This window comes from Procambarus clarkii, chromosome 11, assembly GCF_040958095.1.
Source record: "Procambarus clarkii isolate CNS0578487 chromosome 11, FALCON_Pclarkii_2.0, whole genome shotgun sequence".
NCBI lineage: Eukaryota > Metazoa > Arthropoda > Malacostraca > Decapoda > Cambaridae > Procambarus > Procambarus clarkii.
The window spans coordinates 20,731,608-20,752,813 of record NC_091160.1 but is presented as its reverse complement, the minus strand read 5'-3'; the positions used below and the strand labels follow the sequence as shown (position 1 = coordinate 20,752,813).

Sequence of the window (21,206 nt, the reverse complement as noted above, 5' to 3'; positions counted from 1 at the left end):
ATCTCATAGGAACTGATAATAATTCACCATTAATCCTGATGTATTGGAAAACTTCCAATCCAGTTATTGTTTCCCGCCAAACACACAACAAAACTACGACGTTGCTACAACGTTCGAACAAGGTTTAACACCCTTTAACAATTGTGACAACCAATATAGCAAGTTGTAACAACATTCTAATATATCATAAAAATGTTATTACAAGATGTAACAACTTTCTTACAAGTTGTAACAAGGGAATCATAAGGACTGTTACGTTATATGTTTGCAGGATTATTATATCTTGATTACATGTTTGAATAATTAATGGAAATCAAGATAATTACAATTTGTGCCACTAATAAACAAAATTATATTAAAATATACTTTCTCATTGTAACTCAGATAAAATGATGAACAAATCTATGCCCCATAATTTGGAAAAATAAAAATACATTGTGGCACAAAATGGTGAAAACCTAGAACCTCTGAAAAAACAGAAATACCTTTCTAATGGAAGTTCCTGTGAATAGTTGATCTGGCTAATATAGACATCACTATAGTACTTAAACAATTGAAGAATTTAGACTCTGGTGCACAAACTTCAAAACCAATAAATTAACCCTTCCACTGCAGAGAGTCAACTCTCTGACTCTGTCAGAGAATCCATGAACTCTTTCAGGGATTCGATAGTGCGTGCAAAAACTGTGAGTGCAGACACATATGGGAACTGTACATAAATTCAGCAAACATTTGGTTTAGAGTGTGATCATAGGTCTTAGCACTGGTACTGTAAGGCCAATACCATCTAAATTATATTTCAGACATTTTCATTATATACTGGTAGCAGGGGCCAGAATCCTGCCCCAAACAGAGGTGGGAAAGCAGAGAATATCATAAATATTACGTGCTAAAGATAAACCCTGCCAAAAAACCAGCGTTGAATGTAATGAAACGCCATTTTCTGGGTGAGCCCCGGAGGCTCCCTGGAGCTTATCGGGCTAATGTGTGTTATGTTAGACCGGGACATTAGCTAAGGAGTTCAGACCTACCAGGGACCAGCGCCAGAACCTGGCCCCTTCAGAGAGGTTTCAGGGAGCAATGGCCCTGGAAAACCCCATATGGTTGGGGGTTTTCCTTATCTGCCATCGACCGGGGTTAGGCACCCAGAAAGGTAGGCGTAACAAAACAAACCCCACATGGTAAGAAACTACAACAAAAACCGAACAGAGAGGTAGAAAACTCCCTACAATCCCAAGGAAACAAGCAAACAAGCAAACATCACACTTTACTGCCGCGCCGATCGTCCGCGCAGCCCTCCCCACCCCGGGAGGGGGAGGGGGGAGCCCCGGACCTACCGCGCCGGCTGCCAAGCTCCAGTTCGGAAGCTAAGCTTCAACCAACGCGAAAAAACCGCCGACCGGTGGGAGGGAGGGTTTCCAGGGAGCCTCCGGGGCTCACCCAGAAAATGGCGTTTCATTACATTCAACGCTGGTTTTCTGTGGGGAGCCCCTACGGCTCCCTGGAGCTTCATACCCAAAGAGAAGGAAAAGAAAGGGCTAACCCGGGAGGCGGCCGCCACAAACTCTGCAACGCAAAGCCAAGACAACCGGTCGCAAACCTGCGACCCAAGGCAACAAGAACGCCCAAGAACAGACGCACACATGGATGGGCGGCCAAAAACCTGTGCGACCCACAATTCCCTGCGCCCGAAATGAGCCCGAGACGTCACCAACACAGCAGCAATTGCTGCAAACGTCTGAACAGCACGGGCGCAAAGACAGACCGCAGTAAGAAGGAAAACACTGCGGACGACCCGGGAGAACACAGGACGCACCCCCCGGCCAAACCAAACAAGTACTAATACCCCAAGAACCCCTCCGGAAAGCAGCCGTCTCGACCGTCGCCAGGACAGAGAAAGGCTGCACACCAATAAAGCCACCACCAGTACCAAAGAGGAGGAAACTAAAACCGAAGGGGCTACCACAAACTGAGGGGAAGAGAAGAAGGCACCCTGAACAAGGACCAGGATGGCTCAGGCGACTCATGAGCAGGCCGGGGGGGAAACAAAACGCGAGAAAACGTAAGAAACGTCATACAGTCTCCAAGACGAAGCTCGCAGGTGGGACACCGTCAACAAAGCCACCTGAACACCATAGAGATGGCGATACCTGCGTCAAAATACCAGACGCGAAGAGCCAAAGAGAAGGCCGAACCAGTCACGGACAGGACCGATTCGGCCTGCTGAAAGAGGCGAAGCCTCAGGAAAAACGCCCCGGGTACGGACACCTATCAAGCAGCGTCTGAAAAGAAGGCCGGGCCGGCCACAGTGGAACCATAAGGACTGTTCTCGTGGGAATGGGCTGCAACTGAGCCAGAACCCGAAGCAACAGCTGGACCGGGAGAAGAGGTACCGGTACCCCCCACCTCGACCAGGCCTGCCGAAAGCCTCCACCGTGAAGTCCTCGCAGGTGGGAAGGGCGCCACAAAACGGGCGACGCCTAGACCACGCCGACCCGAAGACGTCCATGGCCAGGAGTCCATAAGCCCAACAGAGCCAACAAAACGAATCGGCGACGACTGGCCAACCCACGAAGAGGAATGAACCGAGACAGCTGTCCACCAGGACGCAGGACACACCCCGGACACGAACCACACGGTTAACCAAACCCCCTGTGGTTCCGGCAAGAACCACCAGAGAACAGTCCAAACAGAGCTGAATGGGAGAGTACCTAGTGACCCAAACCCTCCGAAGCGCAAACCAGACAGCCATGAACACCCGAACCGGGCTGTGAGCCCGATGGACAGACAGACTCCATCAACCTCGGCCGACCTGGCGAGCACTGGTCACAAAGCCCCAGCCGAGAGACGACCCGTCCGTGAACACATCGAGCGAAGGCTCGGGGAGCCGCCAAGGCACGGAACCCCGAAAACCCCAAAGAGGAAGCTGGTGACGCAGCACCAACACCAGATCCCCAGAGGAACCCAAGGAATGCAAGAGGCGGAAGTGGAGTCTCCGTAGGAACCAACCGACGCCGGAGCCAAACCCGACTCCGCGGGCAGATAAGCACGCCGAAGTGCAAACTCCCGCACAACCGCCCAAGCAACCGCTGAGCAACCCGGGACCCCCTCCTGAACAGCCAAAGGCGGGACCACAGCCACAGCAACACTTCTGGAGGGAAGACAATGAGGGGCCCAAGAGCCTGAAACAAGGCCCAGGTCCGAACCCGGGACGGAAACAGAAGGTAAAACCTCCAGATCACCAGGAAACCAAACCCAGCGATCTGGAAAGAACCATCCCCTGGCGAGCAGACAAGCGGACTGACTGGGAGCCCACTCCAGCCAGTCGTCGAGGTAGGCCAGACACCGAATCTCAGACGCAGACAGGGCACTAAGATCCGGTAAAGATGCAAAGAGTATACAAAGTGCCCTTCACAAAATAGGGAATGCAATAAAAACAGCAAACCTGAAGCCCCACCACCAAAGCATTGTATGACAACCATATGAAGACATATTATGACATATGACAATCATTATATGACAATATGACAAGAATAATCAAGGCATTATATGACAAAGAGTGCCGGGAAGAGGGGACACCACGAGAGTAGCTCACATCCTGTAACTACACTGAGGTAAGTACACATAGGGAATTACCAACCGTGCTAGCCCCAGAAAAACTGGAGAGGAACGTGCCAAGAAGTGACCTGGAGGTCCAGGTCCACCATCCATGCACCCGGCCCTAACAGAATCCGAACAGGAGACAACAGTCCTCCGAGCAGGGCAGAGGATCCAGGGCGCAGACGGAAGTAGTCCAGAAGAACTGCAGACTGGAAAAACTCATGACTGCAAAGAGCAGACGGGAAAAGCTCATGACTGCAAAGAGCAGACGGGAAGCCCAGAAGGATGGGGCGGATCGACCACGCCCCACGCACCCACGAAGAGGAAATGACGAAGCGCAGGGAAGAAGCCCACCCCGCCAGCTCTGAACCCCCCCCAAGGGGGAGAAGCCGTCCTCCGACGCCAGCAGAGGCCGGAAGACAACCCAAAGCGCCCACCAACAGCGGGACCAAGCGAGAGGCAACAGAGCAAGCTGCTCCCCCAGCGCCCAGTCAACAGAGAAGGGAACAGAACCCCTTCAGAAAGAAAAAGTACACTACCGAAGTCATGAGGAGAGACTACGGAAATGAAACCACACTTCGCTGGAAGAGGAAGGGAGGGGAGACCTGATCACCACATACAAGATACCCAAGGGAATCGACAGGGTTGAGAAGGACAGGCTATGTAACACAAGGGGCACACGCACTAGGGGACACAGGTGGAAACTGAGTACCCAAAAGAGCCACAGATAGAATTAGTTTTTTTTTTTTTTTTTTTTTTTTTTTTTTTTTTTTTTTTTTTTGGTGAGTGTCAGAATGGGAACGGGAAAGCACTAAGAAGTAATGTGGCGACTCCTCACACAAGGAACGAGGCCGACCCCCATACAATGTCACATGTAGACATGACAGAGCCCAAGAGGCACAGGAACCGATACACCTGTTGACGGACGGGTGAGAGGCAGGACCAAGGAGCCAGAGCTCAACCCCCACAAGCACAACTAGGTGAGGACATATAGTGTAAAAGCACAAGCCGCCGACTAGTGGCAAAGAGCACTACGCCGGCCAGGCAAAGAAGGCACAAAACTGCATCAAAAGGCCCACCTCGACAGCAAAACCACAAAGTCCCAGCACAACCACAACATGTGCCAAGACCCAAAAAGCTCAGTCTGCAAGCCAGGAAGACCCCGGAACCCCAAAAGGCAGAACCGGGTCACATGAGGAAACAAAGTCCCCTGAACCCACAAAAGGGGGCCCAAGAGGAAGAAACCTCCAGAACGAAACCAAGGAACCCAAAGGAACCCAGAATCGAACCAGGGGGAGCCCAAACCACCACATTTGCCAGCGGAGAACACCACTAAAAGGCAAAGCACAGACCCCAGCAGAACGCCCTGGGAAAACGGTCCCAACAGACCGAAAACCGAGGGGCAAGGTGTGGGAGCAAGCATACCAGCCAGGGGCACTGAGCCTAAACCCAGAGGCTCAGACCCAAATCAACACCCAAACGTTCCCAGAGAAACAGGCAACGGCAAGAAAACACCAGAAAAACAAAGAAACGACAACAGGAGAACAAAAACCCTGCAAAGTTTTTGAAAACTCACCAGAGACGCTCGCTCGCACACCCAGGCGCATGTAAACAAACCGCAACGCCGCCCTGGTGGCCACGCCGGGAAACCGGCAGACGAAAATGGCCGCCAGCAGGGGCTGTGACTGACGCTTAATACACAAAAACACGCCAGCAAATGTGGGAAGCTAGCAGACTGGAAGGGCGAAAAACGACGCCCAACAGCAGAAAAACCCCTGAAGGGGCAAAACCGCCCCAGAACTGCTAGTAGGCATCCCCCACAGCCCCGGGAACCAACAACAGAGGCCCCGGGGCAGAGCCGTCCTCCAAGCCCTCCGCCCTGAAAGAAAAGCAAGAGCCCATGGGAAAGGCAACAAGAAAGGGCCGCTGGTAAGACCCAGAAGCCTTGGCAGGAGGCACAGGCTCAAACCTCCGTCCCCAACCCGAACGGGGCATCCCCCGAAAACCGCCCGAGTCTCTGCCGCAACTGAACCCCGCCCCGACCCAGAAACACGCAGACGGTCCGGAGCCGGGAACATGGAGAGAAAGGGGCGAGCAGCACCTAACCAAACGGGGCGGCCACGGGGCATTCGAGTGGGAAACCAACCTAGCATGTTGCAGCAACCGAACCTAGCTTGCAACACGGATGCCGCCTGTACTCTGAACAGTAATAACATCAGGAGAGTACTGGAGAACAAGCAGAGAATCACTCGCAAGACTCCGGGTCAAGGTGTCAGTGACCCAACAGGCAGCATGACGGAGGTAAAAATGGCGACTGTCACCCGGAGACAAGGGAACAGCAACCAACGATCCCGTACAAGACGGGTTGGAACCCGGAAGACACATTCAATGGTCCCCCGAGCCCAGACAGGGGTTTCCAGGGCCCGTAGGGTAACAACTACGGGAAGCCCGGGCAAGGTGTTGCTAACCGGTTAAGAAACCCAAACATAACAAGAGGGTAGATTATAGCACTGAAAACCCCTCGAGACGTGTACAAGCACGGGGGCCTAGCAGAGGGCCGCCAAACACTACCAGTGGAACTATAACCACCTTAGGCAGACCCCCACCAGGCAAGAAAATGAAAAACAAAAGAAAAACCCCGCAAAAGTACACCGTCTCCAGAGGCAACAGAAACCGGCCGCCGCTTAGGTGGCAGGCTGCGCAACACCTTGACGCCCTAACCAGCACAATACCAATCCCTACCCAGGGCCAAACAAGGGCCCCAAGCCCCAGCTGGCCCCAAGGGCGAGGCAAATGCCGAGCAGCAAGAACCTCTACGGGAATGGTTCCCGAACGCCCCAGGGAAGATAACCCTGGAACGCAAGGGCAGTACTCACAGGGCGCTTAGGGAAGGCAGCCACTAAGCACATGCAGCCCCGGCACTGATGAAGTACTCCTGGCCACCGCACACCACAACACACGGCAGTGAACGCCACACAAGGCAAACACCGCCTAGGAAACTGAGGCCAGAGAAGCGTCAATCCCGGTTGACATTAGCGAACGAACTGGAGCTTGGCAGCCGGCGCGGTAGGTCCGGGGCTCCCCCCTCCCCCTCCCGGGGTGGGGAGGGCTGCGCGGACGATCGGCGCGGCAGTAAAGTGTGATGTTTGCTTGTTTGCTTGTTTCCTTGGGATTGTAGGGAGTTTTCTACCTCTCTGTTCGGTTTTTGTTGTAGTTTCTTACCATGTGGGGTTTGTTTTGTTACGCCTACCTTTCTGGGTGCCTAACCCCGGTCGATGGCAGATAAGGAAAACCCCCAACCATATGGGGTTTTCCAGGGCCATTGCTCCCTGAAACCTCTCTGAAGGGGCCAGGTTCTGGCGCTGGTCCCTGGTAGGTCTGAACTCCTTAGCTAATGTCCCGGTCTAACATAACACACATTAGCCCGATAAGCTCCAGGGAGCCGTAGGGGCTCCCCACAGAAAACCAACGTTGAATGTAATGAAACGCCAGTTTCTGGGTGAGCCCCGAAGGCTCCCTGAAGTTATCTCACTGATTTGTTTTCTTAAGTTCATGCTAATCATAGGTTCATAACTAAGCTATATAAAATTAATTATCTTTAAGATTATTTTACTTTACAATTATTATTTGTCTTATTATTTGTTATATATTAATCTTGTCAGTCTCTACTGATTTTTTGTTTTCTCTCTTTACTTAACTTCTATATCCATCCTGGCTATCTACGGTGATCTTTAATTTACTTCTAATTGTTTCTATTTTTTTGTGTAATTGCATTTATTGTTGTGTTTTGCTTTAATTACTTTCTATTTACAGCAGATAACTTTTAACTTTTTTCTGTAATTGCTTGTCTTATTGTATCGTGACCCCATTGCATCTACATGCATACTGATATTGATCCTGATCGAAATCTTCTGTCTCATATCTACACCAATCAGCACATTGATCATCATTATTGCAGGTATTACACAGCAAATCTTGCAAAAAACAAACTCCTAAATAGCACTTGCTTATCAGTTTACAACCAAAATGTTAGATCACTTGGTAAACATTTTGATGATATAAATGCACTACTCACAGCACTTAGTACTAAATTATCGTTTACTATTTTAACAGAAACCTGGCTAAGTAAAGACTATACCCAACTCTACAACTTAGCTGATTATAAAGCCATTTACAACTGCAGGCCTAATAAAAAAACCAGCGTTGAATGTAATGAAACGCCATTTTCTGGGTGAGCCCCGGAGGCTCCCTGGAGCTTATCGGGCTAATGTATGTTATGTTAGACCGGGACATTAGCTATGGAGTTCAGACCTACCAGGGACCAGCGCCAGAACCTGGCCCCTTCAGAGAGGTTTCAGGGAGCAATGGCCCTGGAAAACCCTATATGGTTGGGGGTTTTCCTTATCTGCCATCGACCGGGGTTAGGCACCCAGAAAGGTAGGCATAACAAAACAAACCCCACATGGTAAGAAACTACAACAAAAAACCGAACAGAGAGGTAGAAAACTCCCTACAATCCCAAGGAAAACAATCAAACAATCAATTTACTGCCGCGCCAGTCGTCCGCGCAGCCCTCCCCTCCCCGGGAGGGGGAGGGGCCCCCGGACCTCACCACGCCGGCTGCCGTCAGTTTGGAAACTAGGCTTCAACCAACGCGAAAAATCCCGCCGACCGGATGGGAGGGAGGGTATCCAGGGAGCCTCCGGGGCTCACCCAGAAAATGGCGTTTCATTACATTCAACGCTGGTTTTCTGTGGGGAGCCCCTACGGCTCCCTGGAGCTACATACCCAAAGAGAAGGAAAAAAGGGGACTTACCCGGGAGGCAGCGGCCACAAACTCCTCAACGCGAAGTCGAGACAACTGGCTGCAACCTGCGACCCAAAGCAACACAAGAACGACGAGGAGCAGGGACGTTAACCAAATAACGGGCGGCCAGGACCCTGTTCGACTTCCAAAATCCACGCGCCCGAATATGTGCCCAAGACATATTACCAAACACGGCAGCCAAAGCCGCAAACTTCCTAACGTCATGGGCGCAAGGATAGACCGCAGGCTGGCTAGACTTAATAACCCTGCGGACAACCTGGGAGACCCGAGCCCTGAAACAGGGAACGAGGGAAACCGGATCAACCCAAAGCGCATCCCCAGCCACCCCGGCTGAAGCGCGTTGGTAACGGCGAAGTGCAGCAACAGGTGTTATGATCTCAGCCTGCAGAAGAAACGAGTCTCCCTCCTTGAGAGTTATTCATCAAGCCTGATCTAACTGGAAGGTCTAGCAAATATTGAGGTGATAACCCATATGTAAAAAGAGTTGCTTGGATATATTTAACAATTTAAGATTATGGGCAGTGTAGAAGAAAACAGATAAATGACTGGCTAGGAGATGTGGACATTTTGCTGGAGGCGTGAGGCTCGCTTCTGGAGGGGCTTTGACCTCACTTGAGTGCCAGACATCGCAGGGGAAAGCCGCGCTCCGTTGAGCTCCCGTCAGAAGGAACCCCTAGTGATATATCTCGAAGAGAAGAGAAGTATGCAGATGTGCCAGCTGTAGAATCGAGCTGGGAACGTTGTGGTCGCAAGTCCTGGTCGACGAGCAGATATTAAATCGCCCAGAGGCATTATTGTGGGCTGTGGAAGCGCCCTGACCAAGCTCTGTCAGAGGGATAGCGCCCTCGACTAGACAATCTGTGGTAAGCACGATTTAAGCCAGTTCATAGTGATTGCTTGTAGTTGGTCGTGTGCCCAGCGACAGTAGCGATGTTTATTTATAAGTTAGACATGTTTTAATAAGGCAGAAGGCCTGAAATAAGAGAGTGGAGAGGGAGGAACACGGAGCGACGTCCGTCCCCTCTGAGCGCTGGCGGGCAACTGAGGGAGCCCGGCTCCTGACGATGAAGGACCCTCCCTGAGTGAGGAGGCCCACCGGGCGAGGTGGAGTATGGACCCGCCCAAAACGGGGGAGTCCACTCTCACTGTATGTACAGGACAGATAGAGGTTGGAGGCAAACATATTGTGTGATTATTTTTGTTTATGTGTTAAAGGGGAAACAATTTTATTGGAGTGTCGATGGGTTGCAGGTTTGTCTTTGGGGAAGAAGTTGCTGAGAACTTCGAAGCCAGCACAGAGGGAGTAGTTGATGAGACTCCAAGGTAGTGGAGCAGAGGACCTCGAGCTGTGAGGAGAAGCAGTGAAGAGGAGTGTCACGTGCTTCTGTAGAGGTGGTGAAGCACCATAGTTGCTCGAGGAAACTTCATGGTGTAGCAGCCAAGAGAGCTGTGGAGGAACCTAGCAGAAGTAGTAGAACACCATAGTTGCTCAAGAAAACTTCATGGTAGCAGCCTGGAGGAGCTGCAGAGGATCCTGGTAGTTAAACCCGGAAGAACCCGAAGATATCAGGGTAGTGAACCTCCAGAGGTGGAAGGGAAGTTCTGGTGGATTACTTGTAGGGAGTTGATAGTGTTTGATTGTCATTAGCGTGCAAGACGCAGTGAGAGGCGAGTGATTGTTGGCATTCTTATGTCAAGGAGTGTTTTATACTGAAGTTTAGAGTTACAGACGTAGGCTGGATTATCTACAGATGTATGTGTTCTAGGACTGATAGAGTGATCGATTGATCATTGTTGTGTATCAAGGAACGTTTATAATGATATATGTTATTGCATTCAAATGCTGATTTTCTTTGTACACATTTATAGATACATATATATATTCTCTTGCTGATGGTGCAACAGTGTATGTAGACTTGATCAACTTGAGGAGGTTGATAGTATCAGGTGGTGAACCAGGAGATAGGATACCACTTGATAAGCTGATGATAGAGTTCTGACGATGTTGGAGTGCAACCTGATTGTAATATTATAGAGTATAGGAGTCATTATTATTATATGTGTGTATGTATCGTGTATGTGCTTTGTCCAGTAAATGTATCCCAATTTGCTGGTATTTGACCTTGTCCTAGTGAGGCTTCGCATGAAATAGTACAGAAGGAGAGAGAGAAAGAACCAAGAACCACTGCTGTGGACAGGGTAGAAGGTAATACTAATAAGTCAAAGGGGATTGAGGAGATCATATTACCTAAGGAGAGAGTGGGGAGTCACAGCGGCTCGAGTGGGTGTGTGCACGTGACAACGAGGCTAAGTGTTGGAGCCGCATCCCCTAAACGTGTGACGCTGAGCCCCTCTCCAAGAGCCAGAAGCGCCAAGGGTGATGTCCTAGTATAAGCACTCTACCGAGTTGTGGGTTGGGTTGTCCATAGAGAAAGATCAACGATGACAACACCACCAACCCACAAGACTATAATACAGGACACAACACATGATGCACCCCCGGCCGAACCAACCAAGCATCAATGACCCACGGACCCCTCCGGAAAGCAGCTGTCTCGTTCTTCGCCAGAAAAGATGGAGAAGGCTGCAAACGGACAAACCTACCCCCAGGACCAAAAGAGCAGAAACCCCTGCGCCGGAGGAGAGCATGAAGCTCCCCTACCCGGCCCCCAGAGGCCAATGCCAACAAAAACAAAGCCTTAGAAAAACAATCAGGAACCGAAGGGGCCACCATAAACCGAGGAGAGGAAAGATAGGAGAGCACCCTGTCCAAGGACCAGGACGGCTCAGGAGGCGCATGAGCAGGCCGGAGGTGAAACATAGCACGGGAAAGCTTACGAAACGGGGCGGATGTGACGTCCACCCCGAAAGCTAGCTTGAGCGGCTCCGCCAGCGCCGCACGATACGAGGCGACAGTATTAGGCATCAAATGACGGTCCTGAAAAAGCCAAGTAAGAAAGGACAAAACAACCCGATCCGAAAGAAAAGACAACCTACGAAGAGCCAGAAAATGGCGAAAGGAACGCCAGGAAACTTCATACTGTCGCCTAGACAAAGCTCTCAGGTGGGACACCATCAAAGAAGCCACCTGATCACCATAGAAATGGTGATACACCCGCGTCAAAAAGACCAGACGCGAAGAGCAGAGGAGAAGGTCGAACCAGCCCCGTACCGGATCGGGCCGACCTGCTGAAAGAGGCGGAGCCGCGGGAAACGTCCCGGGTTCGGGCACCGAGCCAAAAGCACCGGAAACCAAGGCTGGGCCGGCCACCAAGGGGCCACGAAGACTACTCTTCCCGGGAATGTCTCTAACCGAACCAGAACCCGAAGCAACAGCTGGACCGGAGGAAAGAGGTACAGGTAACCCCACCTCGACCAGTCCTGCCGAAAGGCATCCACCGCGAACGCCTCGCAGTCGGGGAAGGGCGTCACATATATAGGGAGACGCCGGGACCACGCCGACACAAAGACGACCACATCTGGGAGACCGTACGTCTGGCAGATCCAACGAAACGAGTTGTCGTCGACCGTCCATTCCGTGGACAGGGGAAGGAAGGGAGACAGACCATCCGCCAGAACGTTTGACACTCCCCGGACGTGAACCGCACGGAGAGCCAAACCCCGAGAATCCAGCAGACGAACCACTCGAAGGGACCAACCCCAAAGAGCCAAGGACCGAAGAGAACCCCCGCGGTTCAGGCAATGAACCACTGGAGAACAGTCCGAATGGAGGCAAATGGTCGATCTCCGAGCAACCCAAATCCTCCGAAGCGCGAACCAGACAGCTGCAAACTCCCGAACCGTGCTGTGAGCCCGATGGAAGGACGGACCCCACCGTCCCTGGCCTGCATGGTGAGCACTGGTCACAAAGCCCCAGCCAAGAGACAACGCGTCCGTGAACACATCGAGCGAGGGCTCGGGAAGGCGCCAAGGCACCGAACCCCGAAAAGCCCGAAGAGGAAGTCGGTGATGCAGCAACCGACATAAGACCCCCGGAGGGCGAAACCAACGATGGCGAGAGAGGCGGAAAGGACGTCCCCGAAGGAACCAAAACAGACGCCGAAGCCAAACCCGACCCGGCGGGTAGACTAGCACAGCGAAGTTCAGACTCCCGCACAACCGCTCGAGCAACCGCCAAGTGACCCGGGAGCCCCTCAGAAACAGCAAACGGCGGTCCCGCAGCCGCCGCAACGCCGCCAGACGGAGAGACAAGGAAGCGGTCCGAGAATCCCAAACAAGACCCAGCCAGGTCCGAACCTGGGACGGAACCAGATGGGACTTCCTCCAGTTCACCAGGAACCCGAACCTGGCGAGCTGGGAAAGAACCATATCCCTGGCGAGCAGACAAGCTGACCGACTGGGAGCCCACACCAGCCAGTCGTCGAGGTAGGCCAAAACCCGAATCCCTAGAAGACGCAGACGGGTCACCACAACCCGGGTCAGACGGGTGAAAACGCGAGGTGCCAGATTCAGGCCAAAAGGTAGGCATCGAAAACGGTAAGCGTGGCGCCCCACCACGAAACCTAACCAGTCCCTGAACCCCGGATGAATAGGAACGTGCCAATACGCGTCCTTGAGGTCCAGGGACACCATCCAGGCACCCGGCTCGAACAGAAGCCAGACCTGAGACAGAGTAGTCATCCGAAAGGAGGGGCAAGGAATCCAGGAGTTCAGACGGGACAAGTCCAGAATGAACCTCAGATCTGCACAGTCCCATTTCGGCACTGGAAACAGGCGGGAAACCCACCTGAGGGACGTAGTCGTTTCGATCACGCCCAAGCGCACCCACTCCAAGATGACTTGACGAAGCGCAGGAGAAGAGACCTGCCTTGTTAGCCCCGAACCCCCCAAAGGAGGACGAGTCGCCCAACGCCACCGCAGGCCGGATGACACAACCGAAAAGGCCCACAAATCGTGGGACCAGGCGTGGGCAAACAGAGCGAGCCTCCCCCCCATCGCCCCGTCAACAGGGCAAACCGCGAAAGGGCCGACGCCCCTTACGAGAACCCAACCGTCGAACAGGGCGATCACTGCGCCGACCAGACGACGCTGGCCCCAAAGGGAACAACGGCTCAGAAACTGGCACCAATGGCCCACCTTGACCAGCGGAACCCGAAACCCTGACACGACCCCTCCGAAACTGCCGAGAACGACCGCTCCGGAGAATTAACAAGTCCGCCATAGGATGACAACTAGACGAAGCCGCATGCAGAAACTGGGACACTGCAGACTCTGCAAACAGCAACGGACAAAAAGGAGACGAAAACCTAAGAGCCAGGGCCCAAGCGGATTCCAAAGAGAGGGCGAGCACAGCCTGACGGCACGCGAGGCAAGAAGCAAAAAACAGAGACACTGCTTTCTTCAGGATGGGCGCAAAGAGCTTCAACAGTGCAGCCGACGCCCTAGCTGCCGAAGAAAGCGCCCCGGACGAAGGCCCTTCACTCAACGCTCCCACATCCTCCTCGAGCCAAGAAGAAGAGAGCTCGAGAAGGGAAAAGAAACGCAAGACCGAAGCCAAATGCCCACGGGAGCGCAACTCCTCCGCAACCAAGGAAGCCGAAAGCTGAGGAACCTGCACGTGAAGCTGGAAAAGGCCAACATCCCGAGAAAGCACAAGAGCGAATAAGCACACATTAAGGTGCTCAAACTCGCCCCCCAGGTAAACCTGCATAAAAGTAGCAGTCTCCCGCCAATCAAGCGTGCGGGTCTGACAGAACCCATGCCACGCCCCCAACGAAAAGAAAGGGCAGTCTGCTAGCCAGGAAGACCCCGGAACCTCCAAACGCACCCAAAAACGGGAAGAAGAACCGAACTCAAACGAGGACGGATCCATTGGGGAGGCATAACCCGGGTCTCGCAAGAGGTATGCAGCAAGAGCTTCCCGTGCCACCTTCGCGGAGAGACGGGAAGTAGCAAACCCCTGTAAAGACGGAGTCGAGGTACCCAAAGGCGCCCAGAACCGAACCCGGGGAGGAGCTGAACCCAAATCATACTCATACAGGGAGGGAGGGTAAGAAAACCCCTCCCCCTGCAACAATAAACCCCGTGGGGAAGGCAAAAGCACCCAAGCGGGGTCACAGGGGGCCCGAGGCCCCCAGGCCGACTCCTCCCCAGCCCCAGGATCCCCCACGTCGGGACCCGGGGCAGAGCCGTCCTCCAAACCCTCTATCCCTGAAGAAAAGGTAGAGTCCAAGGGAAAGGCAGACAAGAAGGGGGCCTGCTGGTGGGACCCAGAAGCATCGGCAGGAGGAACCGGCTCAAATGCCTCCGTCCCCGACCCGGATGGGGCAGCCCCCGAAGCAGCCTGAGTCTCTCCACCAACTAAATCCTGTGCCAAGGCCGAAAACCGCATACGTTTCGGAGCCGGACACAGGGGGGGAGGTGCAGGAAGAACCACAGGGGAAGGACCAGAGGGCACGGCAGGAGCCAAAGCCATAGCAACCAACGCCCCCAGGTCAGGGTCCTTAAAGCCAAAACGGGGCAGCGTCGGGGCATCCAGGCGGGAAACCGACCTAGTGCGTTGCAATAACCTAAATCTAACATGCAACGCTGATGCTGCCTGTACTCTAATAGGAACATCCTCAGAGTAAAACCGGAGCACATGCAGAGAACAGGACTCGCAAGACTCCAGGTCAAAGGCGTCATTGACCCAACAGGCAGCATGACGGAGGCAAAACAGGTGACTGTCACCCTGAGACAAGGGCACACTGCAACCTTCAAACCCGCACAAGGCAGGCTGGAACTCGGGAGACGCATCCATGGGTCCCCGAGCCCCGACAGGGGTTTCCAGGGCCCGTAGGGTAGCAACTACGGGAAGCCCGGGCAAGGTGTTGCTAACGGTTAAGAAACCCAAACAAAACACGGGTAAATGATAATACTGAAAACCCCTGGGACGTGTACAAGCACGGGGGCCTAGCAGAGGGCCACCAAAACAATACCACGGGAACTATGGGCCCACGAGGCAGAACCTCCACCAGGCAAACAAAAGAAAAACCCCGCAAAAGTACACCGTCCCCAGAGCAACAGGAACCGGTCGCCGCTTAGGTGGCAGGCCGCGCAACACCTTGACGCCCTAACCAGCACAAAACCACTCCCTACCCAAGGCCAAACAAGGGCCCCAAGCCCCAGCTGGCCCCAAGGCCAAACAAGGGCCCCAAGCCCCAGCTGGCCCCAAGGCCAAACAAGGGCCCCAAGCCCCAGCTGGCCCCAAGGGCGAGGCAAATGCCGAGCAGCAAAAACCTCTACGGGAGCGGTTCCCGAACGCCCCAGAGAAGATAACCCTGACACGCAAGGGCAGTACTCACAGGGCGCCTAGGGAAGGAAGCCCTAGGCGCATGCAGCCCCGGCACTGATGAAGTACTCCTGGCCACTACACACCACACAAAAACAGCAGAGAATGCCACACGAGGCAAATACCGCCCAGGAATTTGAGGCCAGAGAAGTGTCTATCCCGGTTGACACTAGCTTGCGAACTGAAGGCAGCCGGCGTGGTGAGGTCCGAGGGCCCCCCTCCCCCTCCCGGGAAGGGGAGGGCTGCGCGGACGACCGGCGCGGCAGTAAATTGATTGATTGTTTTCCTTGGGATTGTAGGGAGTTTTCTACCTCTGTTCAGTTTTTTGTTGTAGTTTCTTACCATGTGGGGTTTGGTTTGTTATGCCTACCTTTCTAGGTGCCTAACCCCAGTCGATGGCAGATAAGGAAAACCCCCAACCATATGGGGTTTTCCAAGGCCATTGCTCCCTGAAACCTCTCTGAAGGGGCCAGGTTCTGGCGCTGATCCCTGGTAGGTCTGAACTCCATAGCTAATGTCCCGGTCTAACATAATATACATTAGCCTGATAAGCTCCAGGGAGCCGTAGGGGCTCCCCACAGAAAAAAAATCCACTTACTTTGACTGTGAGGACATGGGAGAAAGCGAGGTGTGATATCATCACGGGCTGTTCGCTTGTGTGTCCTTTACAATATGTATACAGTAAAACGTTCATAATGTTTCATGGAACTGTGATACATGTGTCAGTAATGTGTCCACAATAATTGTTCATTGGTGCAATACTACCTTTTCAATATTCAATATATTTACAATATGTACATTTTCACACACTATTTATACAGTCACACACTGTATTAAACATACTCAGTACTTCAGAGAAGACTGATAATCAAAGAAGCAGCCCATGGTACACAGAATGACTTCATAATCAATGCACATTATTAAACATCATGTGCATTACAAACATCATGTAATTTTATGCTGCCAAGTCAAAAACCTTATTAACCCTTAGACCACGCAATACATATCTAGATGATTTGAGAAACAAAACCAGAACCGTGCAATACATTAAAAAAAATGGAAATTTTTAGGAAAATACATTTTCCTAAAAATGTTAAATTGTATATGTAACTGCTATTATTTTGCAATGATAGATTACAAAAGAGCCTGACTGTGATAAAGACTGTGTACAATGATGAGATATCAGTGAACACAATACTGTTCAAGATGTTTACAGCACTAGCCATATCACACTACCTTTGTTTTATGTCTCTTTTTAAGACAGAATGGTTTTCGATCTGGAAGATCCTGTGTATTGAATTTACTCAGTTTCTATGATCGAGCCACAGAGATTTTACAGGAAAGAGATGGTTGGGTTGACTGCATCTATCTGGACCTAAAAAAGGGTTTTGACAGAGTTCCACATAAGAGGTTGTTCTGGAAACTGGAAAATATTGGAGGGGTGACAGGTACGCTTCTTACATGGATGAAAAATTTTTTGACTGATAGAAAAATGAGGGCAGTGATCAGAGGCAATGTATCGGACTGGAGAAATGTCACAAGTGGAGTACCACGGGGTTCAGTTCTTGCACCAGTGATGTTTATTGTCTACATAAATGATCTACTAGTTGATATACAGAATTATATGAACATGTTTGCTGATGATGCTAAGATAATAGGAAGGATAAGAAACTTAGATGATTGTCATGCCCTTCATGATGACCTGGACAAAATAAGTATATGGTGCACCACTTGGCAAATGGAATTTAATGTTAATAAATGTCATGTTTTGGAATGTGGAATAGGAGAACATAGACCCCACACAACCTATATATTATGTGAGAAATCTTTAAAGAATTCTGATAAAGAAAGAGATCTACGGGTGGTTCTAGATAGAAAATTATCACCTGAGGACCACATAAAGAATATTGTGCGAGGAGCCTATGCCACACTTTCTAACTTCAGAATTGCTTTTAAATACATGGATGGCGATATACTAAAGAAATTGTTCATGACTTTTGTTTGGCCAAAGCTAGAATATGCAGCGGTTGTGTGGTGCCCATATCTTAAGAAGCACATCAACAAACTGGAAAAGGTGCAAAGACATGCTACTAAGTGGATCCCAGAACTGAAGGGCAAGAGCTACGAAGAGAGGTAAGAGGCATTAAATATGCCAAAACTGGAAGACAGAAGAAAAAGAGGTGATATGATCACTACATATAAAATAGTAACAGGAATTGATAAAATCGATAGGGAAGATTTCCTGAGACCTGGAACTTTAAGAACAAGAGGTCATAGATATAAACTACCTAAACACAGATGCCGAAGAAATATAAGAAAATTCACTTTCACAAACAGAGTGGTAGACGATTGGAACAAGTTAAGTGAGAAGGTGGTGGAGGCCAAGACCATCAGTAGTTTCAAAGCGTTATATGACAAAGAGTGCTGGGAAGACGGGACACCACGAGCGTAGCTCTCATCCTGTAACTACACTTAGGTAATTAACTACACTTAGGTAATTATGCCTGGGTAATTATGCCTGGTAATTATGCCTTTTCGTTTTCTACACTTAGGTAATTATGCCTGGGGACCATTCAGGCTTGTTCGTGTACACAAATATACACGAACAAGCCTGAATGGTCCCCAGGCATACATGCAACTGAAAACTCACACCACAGAAGTGACTCAAACCCATACTGCCAGAAGCAATGCAACTGGTGTACAGGGCACCAAATCCACTCGACCATCACGACCGGACAAAAGCTGATGGTAGCCGAGACTATCTCCCCATCAACCCGCCGGCACTCTGATGGTAATCTTGGGCATAGTATTTTATCAAATCACCTCATTCTTTGGGGTACACGTGAGGAACACAAATGCGAACAAGCCTGAATGGTCCCCATTGCCCTGACAACTCCTGCCTCCCCTGACAACACCTGACACCACCTGTCTCCCCCTGACAACACCTGCCTCCCTTGACAACTTCCACCACTGACACCACCAGTCTTTTCTGACAACCCCCAATGAGAATAACTTCCACCTGCCTCCTGACACTAAACCCCTAACTACTCACATCACTTGCTGTTACAGACCCGAATCCAGCGTCCGAGCACGGAGCAGTGACGACCGCGCCATCTGTGGGTCAGCTCCCGAAACCCCCACCAAATGGACGACGCCACCTGGTGAGGACGAAGTGTACTGGTCACAAGGGCCAGTTTCCAGTCCTGTTCAGCACATAACACAGCCGCTGCTGACCTCTGGTGAGGTGGTGCTCAGACGACAATGCCATCTATGGAGTGGATACGTCGGGCGTTTGTGTCTGAGCCTGTAAGTGAGGTGCTTTAGTGTGTCCCTGTTATTGATGACGTGTCTGCTTACAGAGTCGACCTGGGACTGCTGTGATGGAAGTTGAGTCAGTCTACCCAAGGCAGCCGTCTCCATACCTTGTGCTTTGCTGCAGTAGCTGTGAAGTCGTCTCCCGGAAGAACACTGTGGTGTTACCCTGCCTGTGGAGCGGCAGTGAAGGATTGTGATACCCGGGACCGACTGCTGGAGACGATTAACCACTGGGGTATTGAGGACAGGAGAGTGATTTGTGGTATCACACGAGGCTCCTGACTAGGGCGCTACCCTAGTATCGCTCGTGGAGTGGCCTGACCAGCGTTGCTGATCCGGAACCTGCCAGCAGACCTGCTGGACTTGTGGTTGACGGCCTCCACGGCGGTGCCCCCAGTGGAACTGTGTTTTGGCTGACCTGTGGCCAGGGTAGACTCAGCTTCTCAAAGGATTCGTTGTGAGGCCACGAAAGCACCGAGGACTTGGCACCGAGAGTTTGGATCCAGAGTCTTCAGGAGAAGACGATTGTGTATTTCCCCTGTACAGTGTTAATACCCCTCCCCCCTGTGCACTCTTTTATTATATTATTTATTGGTGATGGAAACAATTATAGTCTTAAGTTCTTAACTTTCTTTCCCTTCCCCCTTTAAGTTACTTGCGTCACGGATCTCATTCCTTGAAAGCCACTACTGGCTTGGGGCCGGATACTATTTCCTCTAATAACATCAGAGTACGAACTCAGTTGCGACCCGAGAGGGCCGTAACATAATTGGCATCCCCAGCGGGATCCGTCCCCTTGTTAAGTATGTTTGACAGGGGTGGTGAAGTGGCGTAATCCCTGTATATAATTCCCCCTGTGTGTGACGATTGGGACGATATACGTCCTGTGCGGTGCTCAAGAGTGACTAAGTGCGATATTGTGCAGTGCGGTGCTCGCTGTGATTAAGCGATTAAGTGCAATATGGTGTAGTGCGGTGCTCGTCGTGATTAAGTGCAATATTGTAGAACGAAGTGTTCGTTGTGATTCAGTGCAATATTGTGTAGTGCGGTGCCCGAAGTAATTACGTGCAATATTGGCAAGTGCAGTGTTTGGTGCGATAAAGTGCAATATTGGCGTAGAACAGTGCTCGGTGCGTTAAGTGCTAACGTGAAAGCGGTGTGTTAAGTGCTAAGTGTTCCATCTGTGACAATGGCAGAAAAGGCTACCATCGATGATCTGGACGATGTCCAGGCTTTTCTGAACAGAGAGGACTGTCTTGCCAGATTAAAATATCTGAGCAAACCAGAACTTGTACTAGTGAGCGCCTACCTGGAGATCAAGATCCGTGCCAGTGATTCCCGTGTGGAGATCTTGTCCAAGGTTCACCGGCACTTGAAGGCAGAAGAGAAACAGGAAGGCGAGACTCCTAGTACAAAGGAAGGTGAGGAAATAGCTTCCACGGAAAAGGAAGATAAGGGCAGCGACATTGACAGTGATGCAGGTGAGCTGAACATTAGCTTTCTTACAGTCAAAATGCGTGCCTTAGAGATAAATCGCGAGATAGAGTGGAAGAAGTTAGAATTAGAACGAGAATTAAAAGATAAAGAAATGGAGATGAAAGAAAAGGAATTGGCGATGAGGCGTCTAGAGTTAGAAGAGAAACGAGAAAGAGAAGAACGAGAAAGAGAAGAGAGACGAGAGAGAGAAGAACGAGAAAGAGAAAGAGAAGAACGAGAAAGAGAGAGAGAAGAGCGAGAAAGGGAAGAGAAACAGCGAGAGAGAAGAAAAAGAAAGACAGAGACAACATGAACTAGAAGTATTACGATTAGGCGGTGGTCGGAGGCCAACCACGGAAAGCAGCAGTTTTGACCCGGTAAGGAACATCAAAATGGTCCCCAAGTTCAATGAGAAAGAAGTGTCAAAGTTCTTTGCAGCCTTCGAGAAAGTCGCTGCCTCTTTGGAGTGGCCAAGGGAGTATTGGGCCATCATGATACAGTCAGTCTTGACTGGGAAGGCCCAAATCGCCTACTCCACGTTATCCCTTGACGACTCCGGCGATTACGACAAGGTGAAGAAGGTTGTGCTCATGGCGTACCAATTGGTACCTGAGGCTTACAGGCAGAAGTTCAGGAACCTGAAAAAGACCTCAGAGCACACTTTCACCGAATTCGCCACCATCAAGGAGCGACTTT

At 51.2% G+C, this 21,206-nt stretch overlaps 1 protein-coding gene across 1 annotated transcript in view; it reads right to left on the bottom strand.

Moving 5' to 3' along the window:
- The window catches only part of TBC1D5 (TBC1 domain family member 5), a gene marked incomplete in the record, with an annotated part of 601,299 nt that overhangs the window by 385,161 nt on the left and 194,932 nt on the right, over positions 1–21,206 (bottom strand).